This window comes from Camponotus vicinus, unplaced genomic scaffold (assembly GCF_025532165.1).
Source record: "Camponotus vicinus isolate PSW18456_S1 unplaced genomic scaffold, iyCamVici1.0 SCAF_2, whole genome shotgun sequence".
Classification (NCBI taxonomy): domain Eukaryota; kingdom Metazoa; phylum Arthropoda; class Insecta; order Hymenoptera; family Formicidae; genus Camponotus; species Camponotus vicinus.
Window position 1 is genome coordinate 19,053,535 of NW_028141956.1, and position 17,040 is coordinate 19,070,574.

Below are 17,040 nucleotides of genomic sequence, written 5' to 3' on the forward strand. Positions count from 1 at the left end.
TTGCAATGTTTGAAGCATCGATTTTTACTATTAGCTTGGCATTTTCTATTGGATGAGCTAATAAGGTTGTTTTTGCGAGTAATTCCTTGCTATTCTGAAATGCTTCCTCTTCTGTGGTTATCCAATTGATGGGTTGTTTATCTTTTTTCTTTTTGTTGGCTAAGTGTCAGTTGAGTAGAGCGAGTATTATTCCTGCATTTTCGATTAATCGATGATAAAAATTGATCATCCCTAAATACCTTCGGAGTTCAGCGGTATTGCTTGGCTTTTTGAAGGTCATCACGGCTGTCATTCTTTCTTCCAGAGGTTGGATTCTGTCTTTTATAATCTTGTATCCTAGCTATTCGACTTCGTCTTCTGCAAGTTTGCTTTTCGCTATGTTAAGACTATGGAAAGATATTTTATTAGGCGTTTGAATACCTCCTCTAGATGTTGTTGATGTTCTTCTTCCTTGATGCTACTAACAAATCGTCTATGTATACATGGCAAAACTTCAATCCGCGTAATACTGTATCTATAAATCTTTGGAAGGATTGCGCTGCGTTTCTTAGACCAAATAGCATTCTGTTGAACTCGAATAATCCAAATGATGTTGTTTCTGCTGTTTCTTGTCTGACCTCTTCTGCTACTGGAATCTGGAAGTATGCCTTGATTAGAACGATTTTACTAAATATGGTGCATCCTGCACCTTGAACCTTTTCAAATATAATATTATTTTTATTTATTTGTGGATAACGGCGATGAATATAATTTTTTTCTTTAGGCACCAATTTATCGTATGTACAACCAGGTAAACTATCGTACACTCGAAGTTTGATGCCGTCACAAAAAATACATCGCCAATGATCACTACAATTTCCTCCAATAATTTGTAAGCTTTTGTCGCTACGACTTGCTACAATTATATGAGGATATTCCAAATATAGCACACTTTGTGTTTCAAATTGAGAATTATCTCTTATAACGCGTAATAGTAGGTCTAATGATTCGTCATTTATTTTGCTACCTATAGGTAAAACATTATCCTTTACTACATATAAAGGAGCAACTGAATTATCTAAAAATTCTCTTTGCTTTGCTACATCGTCTTCAGTTAGTTCTCTATTTTTGGAGTAACTAACAACGATGCAATCGTCATCTTGTTCTGCACTCGGAGCAGTAACAATAGTTGCTTCCATTGCTAAAATATTGGAAACATTTATTTCAGATTCGAAACATTCATCTTTTTGGATAATGTTTTCGTCTTCTGAATTACATTGTCCAAGACTTTTTCGCTTAATAATTTTTTTCGCTGCTTCTTGTTGAGCTTCAATTATGTATCTTGGATTTCTAATTGGCATATGTCTATTATGCCGACTATCCAAGATTTCTGGAAGCATGCAATCATAATAGAAACGTGTTAAAAAGGGCAGCATCTTATTATTCCAAAATACATTGTCCCTATTAACACGTACTATTTTCATGCTTTTTGGCGTCCATACAGCGAAAATACAATAATCTCGCTGCGTTATATTTAACTGCCCTTGAATTTGATAGAAAAATCGATGATTCTGATTCATCTTATTTGAATTTTTCTTATCAAAGATGCCTTTTAGTTGAGGCAGCGTTTTTATGGCCTCTTCCGCTGTTAAATGCTCAGCTGACAGAGGACATTTTATTTCTACCATCTTTATCAATGAGTCCATCAGGAGAAGCACCTAAGCATGGATTTTCAATGTCAATGAATAATCCGCAAGTTTTAATCTCCTTTTTTAATGTTATGGCCAATTCTGTTTTCGAAATATTTTCTTTCTCGCGACCATATTTCATAGCCGCGGTATCGATTGAAGGAGGAAATAAAATATTTTTTACAATTGCGGCGCAAGACGTTGTCGGTCTCATGCGACATACGATTCCAAAATTAGACGCCGTCAACATTTCCTGTCTCAATGAGTGCCACAAATCAGATTCACTTTGCTCCATTGTATCACGTTCAATTTGTCTCCAATTTTTGGCATTTTCAAGCAACTTTTCCAAATGATTTTGTCGAAGTTGCTCAAAAACATCAAGTGGGAGATCCGGCTTTTGTGATTGCGGGCCATAATGACAATCTGTTCCTGATTCCCGCTTAAACTTTTTTTGCCTTCCATTCATTTCTCGAGATTCTCTGGTTCTTGCAACTTTTGCTTGTCGTCGCTTTTCCAAAATCTCGATAATGGGAGGAACACTTTTACATATATTTTGATGCACTTGCGTGAGAACTTGTTGTGTATTATATTGCACAACTGCCCCCGCAATTCTACCATTATAGGAGCCTCGATTACCAAAATTGATGCACTTTCCACCAATTTCTTTGCAGATTATCGAGTTGAACGATTCTGCAGGATTATTGGTTAATTTCAGCAACAAGCTATCAGAATAAGCGCTTAAATATATCATAGCACTCTCTACTTTTTGATAAAGACCGTGCAATTTGAGAAACGGTACATAATTTTTCTCCATTTTGTCAGCACAGTCACAAATACGATCGCGTTCTTTACATCGTTTATGTTCACCAAATATATGGCTAGGAATATTTAATATATCTTTTTGCAATTCCATAGCCTTATAATGATCTGGTTGCTCTTCTTTTCCTCGTAAATCGATTGCTTTTATCACTTCTTTTCGTATCTTCAAAATGTTGTTTTTTACAACATTTCGTAGATAGACGAAACCACGCTTTCTTTGCATTTTTTGCTGAGTTGTTTCTGCTACAATTCTCAACTTTTTGCAGAGATTGCGAAGCAAATGATTTGTACATTCAATTTTTTTCACAGTAATCATTTGTTTGCGATATGGTCTGCTATCAACGATGGTCTGATATACGCTGCTATCACCGTCGGCAATAATTGTTCTATAGATCATTCCATGCATTTCCAGGCTACTTTTAAAGCCTTCTGCTATGGCGTCGCTCTCCATACTTGTGGAGCTTGCGTTACGATCGAAATTTTTGTAACATTTATGGTGTCTTGGTTCGATTCTATTTCTTTCCGCCATATCACATATCGTGCAAAATTTATTGCGGACACCGACAAAAAGAATCTTTTTTGTGCGGTAACCAATTATTGCACCAACGCCGGAAAGAGAATCGTACGCGTTGCCGTACGATCTCTTCATCCAACTACCATCCGCTATAACAGTTATATACGGAATACCGTTTATTGTTTCTTTTCTTTCGAGAGCGAGTTGCTTTTCAACTTCGCCAGCTTTTTTCATATTTTCCATAGCTGTTGTCTCAAAATCATCGATTATCTTTTCTCGATATTTGATATAAGTTTTATCGGACATACATGGAATATTTATAGCTGCACACAGCTCTTCCAATTGGGCAAAACCAATTCCAACTGTGATAGTTCCTGCTACAGCAGCCGTATTAACGTCCAATGTTTCCGGCTCTGTGGGTTCTGACCAGATATTGGCTTCATAATTGCACATTTGGCATTTGAAGAACAACTGCGTCATTAATCCATTACGACGAGAATTTATGAGTTTCCAATCTTTAAATTGGCACTCTATTCCTCGCGCATGATTATCAAATGTTCTGTGGATTTCATTCCACATAAAAGAGATGTCGACAATGCGACGGCCTTCGGGCATGCTTTCCTGAATACGATTCCAGAGGGCCATTATCGATAAGAAAATTATCTTCGCAAAGTTGGACATTTTGATAGCTACATACCTGTATCTAAAGTTGACTCCAGGCATTGCATTGTTTGGGTACTAACTTTTGAATCCATCATATCGGGAGGAGATTCTACCGACTTCTCAAAATCGATGGATTTATCGCTAGTACCCTTCATGCTCCTGGAGTCATTTGTCTCTTTAATCTGTTTCAATAACTGTCGCCTGTAAAAAAAGAAATGGATTAATATTTTGTATAATATTGTTATTATATAAAAAATAAGAGGTCATTTACTTTATCACTTTATGTAATCCTGAACAAAAATAAAAAATTAAAAATAATCTCTGAAAAATAAGTACAGTCCTTAGCTTATACAATTATTACTGAAAATTATAACTATGACACGATAGATCATGTTTAGACAACATACAAATCATTTTATTCAAAAAATCAAAGCGTACATGCAAACCGTATTACATTTTTTTTAATAACCAGCACACGAATAGTCCGCCTCTGGATATATTTTTATAACCAGCACACGAATAGTTCGCCTCTGGATATATTTTTTTAAATAACCAGCACACGAATAGTTCGCCTGTGGATATATTTTTATAACCAGCACACGAATAGTTCGCCTCTGGATATATTTTTTTTAAATAACCAGCACACGAATAGTTCGCCTGTGGATATATTTTTATAACCAGCACACGAATAGTTCGCCTCTGGATATATTTTTTTTAAATAACCAGCACACGAATAGTTCGCCTGTGGATATATTTTTATAACCAGCACACGAATAGTTCGTCTCTGGATATATTTTTTTTAAATAACCAGCACACGAATAGTTCGCCTCTGGATATATTTTTTTAAATAACCAGCACACGAACAGACCGCCACTGGATATATTTTTTAAATAACCAGCACACGAATAGTTCGCCTCTGGATATATTTTTATAACCAGCACACGAATAGTTCGCCTCTGGATATATTTTTTTTAAATAACCAGCACACGAATAGTTCGCCTCTGGATATATTTTTTTAAATAACCAGCACACGAACAGACCGCCTCTGGATATATTTTTTAAATAACCAGCACACGAATAGTTCGCCTCTGGATATATTTTTATAACCAGCACACGAATAGTTCGCCTCTGGATATATTTTTTTTAAATAACCAGCACACGAATAGTTCGCCTCTGGATATATTTTTTTAAATAACCAGCACACGAACAGACCGCCTCTGGCTTTAAATAATAGGAAAATATGCCAGCCCACGAGTAGACCGCCTCTGGCTTTAAATAATAGGAAAATATGCCAGCCCACGAGTAGACCGCCTCTGGCTTATAAAATGTGTTGAAGAAGCAAAGGACTGTATTCTTATTTTCCAGGTTTTGTTACTTTCATGACTAAATATATATTAATAAACTAAATTAATATTTAAATATATAAAAGAAAATATTACCATTTCATTATTTATTTTCGAAAAAAATTAAATGTATTTTATTTATGGGCAATGAAATAATTTTTTAAATTTTAAATAATAATAGAATAATAGAATCTCTTATTTTTTCGTTAATGATTATTTTGTAATTTTATATAATAATAAAATAATAAAATCTTTTATTTCTTTTTTAATGTATAAAAATATATAAATTGTAAAAATAAATAATTTTTTATAATTAACTCCTGAATCTAGAAATTTTCAAACTGATAAATTAAATAAATGTATCAAAATCATGATAAACAAAGCAAGTAAATAGAAAATATGCCAATATATGGTCGAACTACATCTTTTTATGCCTAATAATATTTCTCGTATACATTTTTCTTTTTTCAAATTACGCGCTGTTATTGTTGTTTGTGAAACCTTATATATGTGAAGTTAAAGCTACGAGTATAATCATAAAATAATAATTTGATAATCAATTTAATAATATCGATACTATCTTACATATCTTTAAAATCACTGCAATGAATATGTTGTGAAAAAATCTTCGTTAGTGATTTTAAAAATATGTATAGTATTAGTATCGGTATTATTATTGATCATCAATTATGTGACTGTACTATTTTAATTTCAACTTCAGATTATATTTCAAAACCGATAGTAACGGCACATAGTTTGCGAAAAAGGTGATAATTATACATTAATTTACATAAACAATTATAGGTATAACAAAATCTATCTAATATATCCTTCCCGACCAGATATTAGTATATTATCTATTTACTTGAAATATACAATATAAGTGATACTGAATTATTTGTTCAAATAAATTTTTATTCGTTCAAAGAAAATGCAACATATAATAAGATTTATTAAAATATCAATTTATACAATTTGAATTAACTTACATAATGTAGTTGTTTAGATTATAAAAAAATTAATATAAAAGGAATTCTTTAATATTTTTCCATTTCATTGTCTTCTGTAAATTATTTTGTATTACTACGGAAATATATTTATAGAAAAGTTGTTCTGCAAATTTCAGTATCTTTTGGTTTTATTATTATAATAGTTCTGATACTGATTGAAACTGTTATAATAATAAAACCAAAAATGATAATGAAATTTGCAGAACAACTTTTACATAAATATATTTCCGTAGTAATACAAGATAATTTACAGAAGACAATTTAATGGAAAAATATATAAAGAATTATTAACTTTTAAAGCTTTTCAGGATTATCACTTTTATATTAATTTTTTTTATAATTAAATAATATAATTTTTATAATTAAATTGTATAAATTGATAATAATAATAATAAATTTTATTTATATATGTTGCATTTTGTATTAACGAATAAAAATTTGTACAAATTATATATATATATATATATATATATATATACACACACACACACACACACACACACACATATATATATATATATATATATATATATATATATATATATGTATATATATATATATATACACACATATATGTAGAATTATTTTAATGTCGTAACATAATAAATGCAAACAGTGATTGCTATTGTCAATTTTTAGACTTCATAAACAAGATAAAATTAAATATCAAATCAACAGACATTAAAACAATTCCTTTCAATTTAAATAAATAAACCAACCTTTGTATGTGACTTTTCTTCCTGGACAATCTGTATCGAAACAGAGGAAAATGCTTGGCATTATATTTCTTCCCCATTGTAAAAGAATCACCAGAATATCACTTATATTTCACTGATAAATGAACACTTCAAAATATATAAAACACTTAAAAAAATACTAGATACCACTATAAAAATGTAGAATTATATTATCTTATAGTATTATATTACAATATAATACAAAAATACACGCAATAGCTTATGCAGCTTCGCGTGGACAATGACCTATCTCAATCTGACAATGAGAGATATCGAATCGCACGTGAAACAGCAAGTACACAGCGTGTACAGAGATAACGCACACAAGCGAAGCCGCGTACATGTGAGCTCGGCTCAACTAGCTTTATAGAAAAAGACAAATATATTTTTTCTGTTTCCTTTCTACCAAGCTAAAAGCGACGGGTGACGGGCAACACGCGACGCTGCTCGCTTCTTGATACGATGATATGACGACGTTATGTGTTTGTCAGCTTTTTTACATAATATTTTTTTACAGTGATAAATATATAGGAGAAATATATAATACATTTAGCAATTGTATAAGAAAATATTTTTTTCACATTAATTTATAATTACATTTCGCAATAATATTAAATGTCTCACACATAAAATACTTTTTAATAATCAGCTTCATATTTTTTTATACGTAAAATGAATAAAAGGAATAGTTTATAGTGCATATTTTTAGTATTTTATGCTACATTACATTAAATAAATGTAGCATTAAAAAGTAAAAATATGCACTATAAACTATTACTTTTATTGATTTTAAAAATATCAAGTTACGATTATTAAAAAATATTATGTGTTGGACATTTCATATTATTGCGGAATGTAATTATAAATTTATGTGGACAAAATATTTTCTTATACAATTGGTAAATGTATTTTATATTTATCATTGTAAAAAAATGATATAAAAAGGCTGAAAACATACATAACGTCGTCATATGTATCAAGAAGCGAGCAGCGTCGCGTGTCGCCCATCGTCCGTCGCTTGTAGCTTGGTAGAAAAGAGACAGAAAAACATATATCTGTCCTCTTCTATGGCTGCGGTCGGGAAGACGCTTTGGATGCTTTGTAACATCATTCTATCTTTATTCTCATGGAATGTAGAACAAAGATAGAATGATGTTTCAAAGCATCCAGAGTGTCTTCTCGACCGTAGCCTATAAAGCTAGTTGAGCTGAGCTCACATGTACTCGGCTTCGCGCATGTGTGCGCTTGCGTACGCTCCTTTAGCAACGTGGCAACGTGTACAATCTGGCATCATCGCTCGCTACTGCCTCGTGCCTCGTGCCTCGTGCTCGCATTCTTTTGTCGCCTTCGTTGTGCAGCCCGTTTATCTATTCTACGCCGCAATATATGATGCGTAAATGTAAGTAAATAATATCTCTCATATTATTCTTTTTATACTCTTTGGCTGATGGCAGAGAACGAGAGTTAGCGCTTACGTCTGTCATAGTGATAGACGTAAAATAAGGCAGAGAAAAATATATATGTTACTTATGTATACATTTTTCTCTGTCTTACTTTACGTCCATGATTACGACAGACGTAAGCGCTAATATCTCGTTCTCTGCCATCAACCTTTCTCTTTCTTCTTTCTTTAATTATTTTTTTCATCTCTTTTGTTATACTCTTTTGTACTTCAAATAAAATAATTAAATGAGAGTAAAGCGTATTAGACGTGTATATATATATATATATATGAGAGTAGTGTTATATGTAAATATATATATATATATATATATATATATTTACATATAACACTACTCTCATTGCCAGTTTATTTTATTTAAATTTAATCATTACAATCTTTATAATTTTTATATTTCTTTTTCAGCACGAAGTGAAGGTGCCTCGCGTTCCCAGACGCAAAATAATGCATCGTCTCAGACATCATCACCCCAGATTACTGGAGTGATGATGTCTAAGACGATGCAAGAAGGACCGGCACCTTCTGAGAGTCAGGAACAAGTATCGCACACTGCCTCACCCCATATACTACGTGAGAGCGACCGATTTAATAAGGTAAATCCTAAATTTTTTTTGTGCACATGCTTCTATACACAGAGACAGAAAAACGTCCGTAGACGCGGTTATAGATATGCATGTGTGAGTATAATAATTTAAAGTTATACGTATATATACGAATCATGCATTATGTACGTGTAAGGAAGAAATCACAGCGAAAGAGAAAATTGCAGGAGATATTTCGATATTATAGCATTATTATAATGATATATACTAATATATTGTTATAATAATGTTACAATATCGAAATATTTCCTACAATTTTCTCTTTTGCTGTATAATTTTTTCGTTACACATACGTAATGCATATTTCGTATATATATTATAACTTTAAGTTATTGTACTCACACATGCATATCTATAACCGCGCCGCCAACGGACATCACTCCTGCCTAGTGTGTGTTCATGAAAAATATATATAAAGTTATGTTTGTTTCAGCGTATCAACGAAGCAGTGCGGCGGGCAGTTAATAAGGAGCGGTGGAAGAGGCATGGCCGTCCATACTTCACTACCGGACCGGCATCAACGCCACCGGCTTATATAATGCCGCCGTCGTCACATCCTTATGTGATGCCGACACCACCGGCGGTATACGTAATGCCGACTTCAACGCCAACCTACCCCGTGGCGCCGGGATACGCAGCACCAGGATACGCAGCACCAGGATACGCGCCATCGGGATACGCGCCATCGAGATACGCGCCACCGGGATACGCGCCATCGGGATACGCGCCACCGGGATACGCGCCACCAAGACTCTAAATTCCATTTATATATATATATATATATATATATATATATATATATGTACACATATATACATTATATAAGATATATAATATATATGACTAATTTTTAATAATTAATTTAAGTTTCAGTGAAGTTTTAACATTATACATACGTCACACTATTAAATTGTTGCAGCAATCTCGAAAGATAATACATATAATAGATTGGAAATTCTTTTTATTTTTACATAATTTAATTTTTCATTTTCCTTTGCAGATTGTTGTTACAATTTAATAGTGTGACATAGATATAATGTGAAAACCTTACTTTAATTCAAATGAATTTTATTAAAAATTGTTTATATGTATTATGTATATTATATAATGTATATATGTGTATATGTATATATATATATATATATATATATATATATATACATATATACATTATATAATATATATAATATATATGACCAATTTTTAATAATTAAGTTAATTTAAGTTAATTTAAGTTTCAGTGAAGTTTTGACATTATATACAGGGTGAGCCATTTTAATTAACGCACGCAATTATTTCGGAAACAAAGCATTTTAGAGAAAAATGTTTCAGACAAAAGTTTTATGGTTTCGAGGGGGCCATAAGATGGTATCATTGGTTTGACCTTGAAGAGTTATTTGAAGGTCACATGAAGGTCATCTTCAATTTCTTAAATGGAACCTACTATTTGTCATTGCATATTCTTGTAGCTTATCTCGAGAGCTTTCCAAAACACTATAATTAAGTACTTTTTTGTTAAGTACTTTTTGAGTTATGAGGCTTGAAATAATTTCTTAATTTTACATAAACCGTAAAATATCTTGTAAAATATTCATTTTTCGATTATCTTACCTTAATACTTTTATGTACAAAATAATGAGAGGAATCAATTGGTGTAAAGAAAACACATAGTTGTTTTTAAGAAAAAATATGGAATTGTTAATTGCAAATTACATATTTTTTCTTCAAAACAACTATGTGTTTTTTTTACACCAGTTGATTCCTCTCATTATTTTGTACGTAAAAGTATTAAGGTAAGATAATCGAAAAATGAATATTTTACAAGATATTTTACGGTTTATGTAAAATTAAGAAATTATTTCAAGCCTCATAACTCAAAAAGTACTTAACGAAAAGGTACTTAATTATAGTGTTTTGGAAAGCTATCGAGATAAGCTACAAGAATATGCAATGATAAATAGTAGGTTCCATTTAAGAAATTGAAGGTGACCTTCATGTGACCTTCACATAACTCTTCAAGGTCAAACCAATGATACCATCTTATGGCCCCCTCGAAACCAAACAACTTTTGTCTGAAACATTTTTCTCTAAAATGCTTTGTTTCCGAAATAATTGCGTGCGTTAATTAAAATGGCTCACCCTGTATATGTCACACTATTAAATTGTTGCAGCAATCTCGAAAGATAATATATTTTATTGGAATAATAGCACATAAATTGTATTTTTTCAAATTTGTACACTGTGCCAATGTATGTTTTTATAAGGATAACAAATAAATGTTATCGTATTAAGTATACACAGTTTTAAATTTATCAGACCCTTCTTCATACTTTCTCATTCCCTTTTTGCATTAATTGGATTTCCCATCATATTTAGTATAGATTAATTCCTCACTTTTGTTCTTTTTCTATCGTTATCAATAGTACTTCAATCTTTGAGTTAATATCATTTTATAACCCATGTAATAAAATTTTAATAAAATATCGTTTAAAAAAGAATTCTCATTCTTGTTTGACATACAGTCGAAAAACTCATTACTTGGTTTAACATCCATCACTCTCTTAATCTTTATTTGTTAATTATGTCTATATAATTCAGCTGTACATCAAGTAAAATATATAAGTATGGTAAATAAAATATAATTGCACTTCTCTCGTAATAGGAAATATTTTATGAATAATTTCTGTACTATTAGAATGCAAGAAGTGGGAGGGACGTGTCTTTATATATATATATATATATATATATATATATATATATATAAAGACTTTATATATATATATATATATATATATATATATATATATATAAATCTACACAAACATATACATACACACACGCACGTACGCACACATATACATACACGCACATACACATGAACGTATAAATCATTGCATTATCTCTCTCTGATGCACGATTTTCCCTTCTCGTCTAATAAAAAAATTCCAGCACTCTCTATCGTGATGCTTGCGAACTAAATTTGCTGCTTTTTCCACTTTATTTTACCGACATCTCGAGCACTTGTGGACTGAAATTTTCGGAAGAATGCCATTTATTAATTAGGCAACTAAATTCAGTTTTTATAATTCTACAATGTTCTACGGTGCAGTACACAATTGGGGAAACTACTGTTTTATGCATAAAAGCTATAAAACTTTTATAAGAAGCTAATATTTGTACAAGTTGACAGCTCTGACGCCATGTTGCTTTAACATGTCGATAAATAAAAATGTTATTTTATACTTATTTTCTTTCTCAATATAAAATCTCGTACTATATAGAGTTTTCCCGTGTCCGTTTGCGTGTATACTTCAATTCTGGAGAAGGATTTTTAATTCTATACAGGCAATAAAAAATGGCATACTTCCGAAAATTACGGTGTTTTCGTCGATATTACAGGCGACTCCGGCATCCTCTTAAAGTCTTTAAACTTGGATGAGATTTCCGACTTGCACTTCAAAAAATAGATAAAAATTTTACGTGAATGGTCGTCTATAAAAGTTAGGAAATACCTTGCTTTTCCAATTGATGACGTTTCCATTGGCCCGCATAAGTCAGAATGAATTATGTCGAGGATGTTGTCTGCTCGCTTGTGAGAAGATTGAAAGACAATCTAGTCTGCTTTGTCTTCATACATGTCTCGCATCGTTTAATATCCTCTTCTGCGTTTATAAATTTGACACCATCAACTAATCCATCACGCATTTTACATAAGTCAATGTAATTGACATGACCCATGCGTCGATGCCACGTCATTGCGTTGTCGCCATTGTTAGTTGCCCTTTGTATCATCAGCACGAAATTTGTATATTCCATCGACCGACTTTACGTGTATTATTTCTTTGTCATCTTTATTATAAATGATGCAACCATTTTCATCGAACACTAGTTTATTTCCAGCATTTGTCATCTGATGTACTGACAATAGATTTGATGACAATTCTGGTACGTAGAGAACCTGATTTACATTTATGTGTTCATCATTTAATTGGATTTTTACATCACCAATCCCAGATATGTCTATCTTGTTATTATTAGCAATAGAAATTTTTGTTAACGCCGTTGACTTTACGTTTCCAAATAACTTCTTGTAAGGTGACATATGTCGAGATGTCCCGCTGTCGATATACCACTCTCTAGTACGGGCAGGTTGTACTTCTTTTGAAAAAGACATCACTCCGAATGCATAAAGGCATGATTTGTATTTTCTTTTATTCCTTTCTCAGACGATAAGCTCTCTGATTTGTGAGACTTTATTTTTATCGGACTTGAATTTGTTTTTCCTACAATCTTTGGCTTTATGTCCGATTTTTCCACAAACAAAGCATTTTATGACAACGCTGCCTTTAATCCTAGAAGAATTTTTCTCATTATTTTTTAGATTCGAATTTGTATTTACTTTCGAAGCGTTTTTTCCTATAAAGGCCATTGCCTGTCCGGTACTGTAACCACTGTCTAGTAGTTTTGATTTTACAGCATCTGCAGTCGTTTTTATGCCATTGCCTTCGAATCCCATGATCATCGGCTTGAACTCTTCTGTTAGCCCGGCTAATATGATAGCACCTGTCAATTTGGAAACCGACACCACTCAGTCTATTTGCAACGGTTGTAATTTGACTCAAATAATCCGTCATCGAATCACAGTTCTCCAAACGAACGTTTATGAGCTTCTGAATAAGGCCGATTTTATGGGTTGCCCCCGTACTCTTGAACATATTCGCGAGCGTATTCCACATTTGAGCCGCGTTGGTGTCATTTTCGACGTGCATGTACAATGATTAGTCGATACTGAGCAAAAGTCTGCCCTTAGCCTTTTTCTGTTTGGCTACATCCGTGATTGCATCTTGACCATTAATTCAGCAATCCTTAAGGCCATTTAATTCTAATAAAGCCCTAACTGCCATCGAACATGTATGATAATTTTCAGCTCCCTTTAGCTTGTTGATTGACTTCCATGAATCATTTCCGCTCGCCATTTATAGGTTAACTTTTAACACGGCACACGAATTTTACAGCGCGCTTGCTTCTTTCACTTTGTCAATATTACTTTTGACAATCTGGACCCATAACTTGTTGTAAATTGATTATATTTGCAATATTTGGCGTACAAGCAAAACAACCTTTTTAATTATATAAAGACTGTTTATTATACAGGGTGTCCCAAAAGTCCCGATACGGTTGAATATTTCATAAACTATGCACTTTAGAAAGAAATGTTTCAGACAAAAGTTGTGTAGCTTGAAGGGGGCCATAAGATGGTGGCAATGATTTGACCTTGAAGAGTCATTTGAAGGCCACGTGATGGTCACCGTCAATTTCTTAAATAGAACCCTCTATTTTTTATTACATATTCTTGTAACTTATCTCGAGGACTTTCCAAAACACTATAATAAAATATTTTTCCCTCAAGTACTTTTTGAGTTATAAGGCTTGAAATAATTTCTTAATTTTACATAAACCGTAAAATATCTTATAAAATATTCATTTTTCGATTATCTTACCTTAATACTTTTATGTACAAAATAATGAGAGGAATCAATTGGTGTAAAGAAAACACATAGTTGTTTCGAAGAAAAAATATGTAATTTGCAATTAACAATTACATATTTTTTCTTCGAAACAACTATGTGTTTTCTTTACACCAATTGATTACTCTCATTATTTTGTACATAAAAGTATTAAGGTAAGATAATCGATAAATGAATATTTTACAAGATATTTTACGTTTATGTAAAATTAAGAAATGATTTCAAGCCTTATAACTCAAAAAGTACTTGAGGGAAAAATATTTTATTATAGTGTTTTGGAAAGTCCTCGAGATAAGCTACAAGAATATGTAATAAAAAATAGAGGGTTCCATTTAAGAAATTGACGGTGACCATCACGTGACCTTCAAATGACTCTCCAAGGTCAAATCATTGCCACCATCTTATGGCCCCCTTCAAGCTACACAACTTTTGTCTGAAACATTTCTTTCTAAAGTGCATAGTTTATGAAATATTCGACCGTATCGGGACTTTTGGGACACCCTGTATAATGCGCGCTTGTGATAACAACCAACTTAACTCTTAGGGGTGGGACAGAGAGAGAGAGAGAGAGAGACATATATCCACGCATGTGTAGCGCCCTCAAGAACAGAGCCATCTGGATTATATATATCCTAAAAAAATTACCTTTTCAAAAAAAAAGGTAAAAGAAAAGAAGTCATCCCAGTAATAAAAAATTATTGTAAAAACCTATTTTACAAAAAATTATTTTACTAAAAAATTGTATTAAAAAAAAATTGTGCAAAATACATAGTTGTCTACAAAAATTAATGATATATTTAAATAGAAAATTGCGTCGAGAATAAAAGGATGCGATTTTATTTTACCTTTATCAACATGTGTGTGTGTGTCGGATGTGATGATTGACTGCCGACAAATAGCTAGATGAAGGAAAGTTATTATCTTTATATTTCTGTCGAAAGTTATTAGATATTTGTCGTAAAAGAGTCAGAACCGATTTCTTACAACGATCGTGAATAGTTGACTCATGTAGCTCGTATATACTAATGTGCATTCGTATTGATTCGTTACGACAAAATTTATCACATGAATTTGAAAAATTGTTATATAAGAGAAAAACTTATGCAATTTTTGATAGAAATAATTTCATTGAAAAAAATTATTATACAAAACAATTGATTTAATTTCTTATAAGAAAATATTAAAATTTAAAAATTTATTTAAAAATATCAAAAATTTAAAATTAAAAAAAAAATTAAAAAAAAAATTAATTATTAAAAAAACTCGACGCTGCTAAACAATATATTATTAAGAGACACGGTAGTGTCTTGGTGAATTTGACAGCATCGAGTTTTTTTAATAATTAAATTTTTTTTAATTTTAAATTTTATTATTTTTTAATTTTTGATATTTTTAAATAAATTTTTAAATTTTAATATTTTCTTATAAGGAATTAAATCAATTGTTTTGTACAATAATTTTTTTCAATGAAATTATTTCTATTAAAAATTGCATAAGTTTTTCTCTTATACAGGGTGTCCTAGACCACCCGTACACCCCTCTTCTTTCAAAAACTAAGCATTTTAGAGAAAAATGTTTCAGACAAAAGTTGTTTGGTTTCGAGGGGGCCATAAGAAGGTACCATTGGTTTGACCTTGAAGAGTTATTTGAAGGTCACATGAAGGTTACTTCAATTTTTTTAAATGGAATATCCTATATATTTTTGCATATTCTTGTAGCTCATCTCGAGAGCTTTCCAAAACACTATAATTAAGTTAGTTTTCATTAAGTACTTTCCGAGTTATGAGGCTTGAAATAATTTCTTAATTTTACGTAAATCATAAAATATCTTGTAAAATATTCATTTTTCGATTATCTTATCTTAATACTTTTATGTACAAAATAATAAGAGGAATCAATTGGTGTAAATGAAACACAGTTATTTTTAAGAAAAAATATGTAATTGTTAATTACAAATTACATATTTTTTCTTCGAAACAACTATGTGTTTTCTTTACACCAATTGATTCCTCTCATTATTTTGTACATAAAAGTATTAAGGTAAGATAATCGAAAAATGAATATTTTACAAGATATTTTATGATTTACGTAAAATTAAGAAATTATTTCAAACCTCATAACTCGGAAAGTACTTAATGAAGACTAACTTAATTATAGTGTTTTGGAAAGCTCTCGAGATGAGCTACAAGAATATGCAAAAATATATAGGATATTCCATTTAAAAAAATTGAAGTAACCTTCATGTGACCTTCAAATAACTCTTCAAGGTCAAACCAATGGTACCTTCTTATGGCCCCCTCGAAACCAAACAACTTTTGTCTGAAACATTTTTCTCTAAAATGCTTAGTTTTTGAAAGAAGAGGGGTGTACGGGTGGTCTAAGACACCCTGTATATATATACAGGGTATCCCATTTTAAAAGTTCCACCCTCATAACTTTTCAGGATCAACGTTTGAAGGAAAACGACTCGGATAAAAGTTGTAGGAAACAAAGGGGGCTATCTAATAGTGACCTTGGATTCGACATTAAAGGTCATTTTCAAGGTCATTTGAAGGTTAACTTCCGTTTTTTAAATGGAAACCCCTATTTTTTATTACTTATTCTTGTAGCTTATCTCGAGAGCTTTCCAAAACACTATAATAAAGTATTTCTTCATTCAGTACTTTTCGAGTTATGAGGCTTGAAATAATATCTT

General features: G+C 31.5%; 1 pseudogene; it reads right to left on the reverse strand.

Annotated features, from left to right (window-relative positions):
* Positions 1-425: 425 nt before the first annotated feature.
* Positions 426-3,658, reverse strand: LOC145967122 (uncharacterized; annotated as a pseudogene).
* Positions 3,659-17,040: the final 13,382 nt, after the last annotated feature.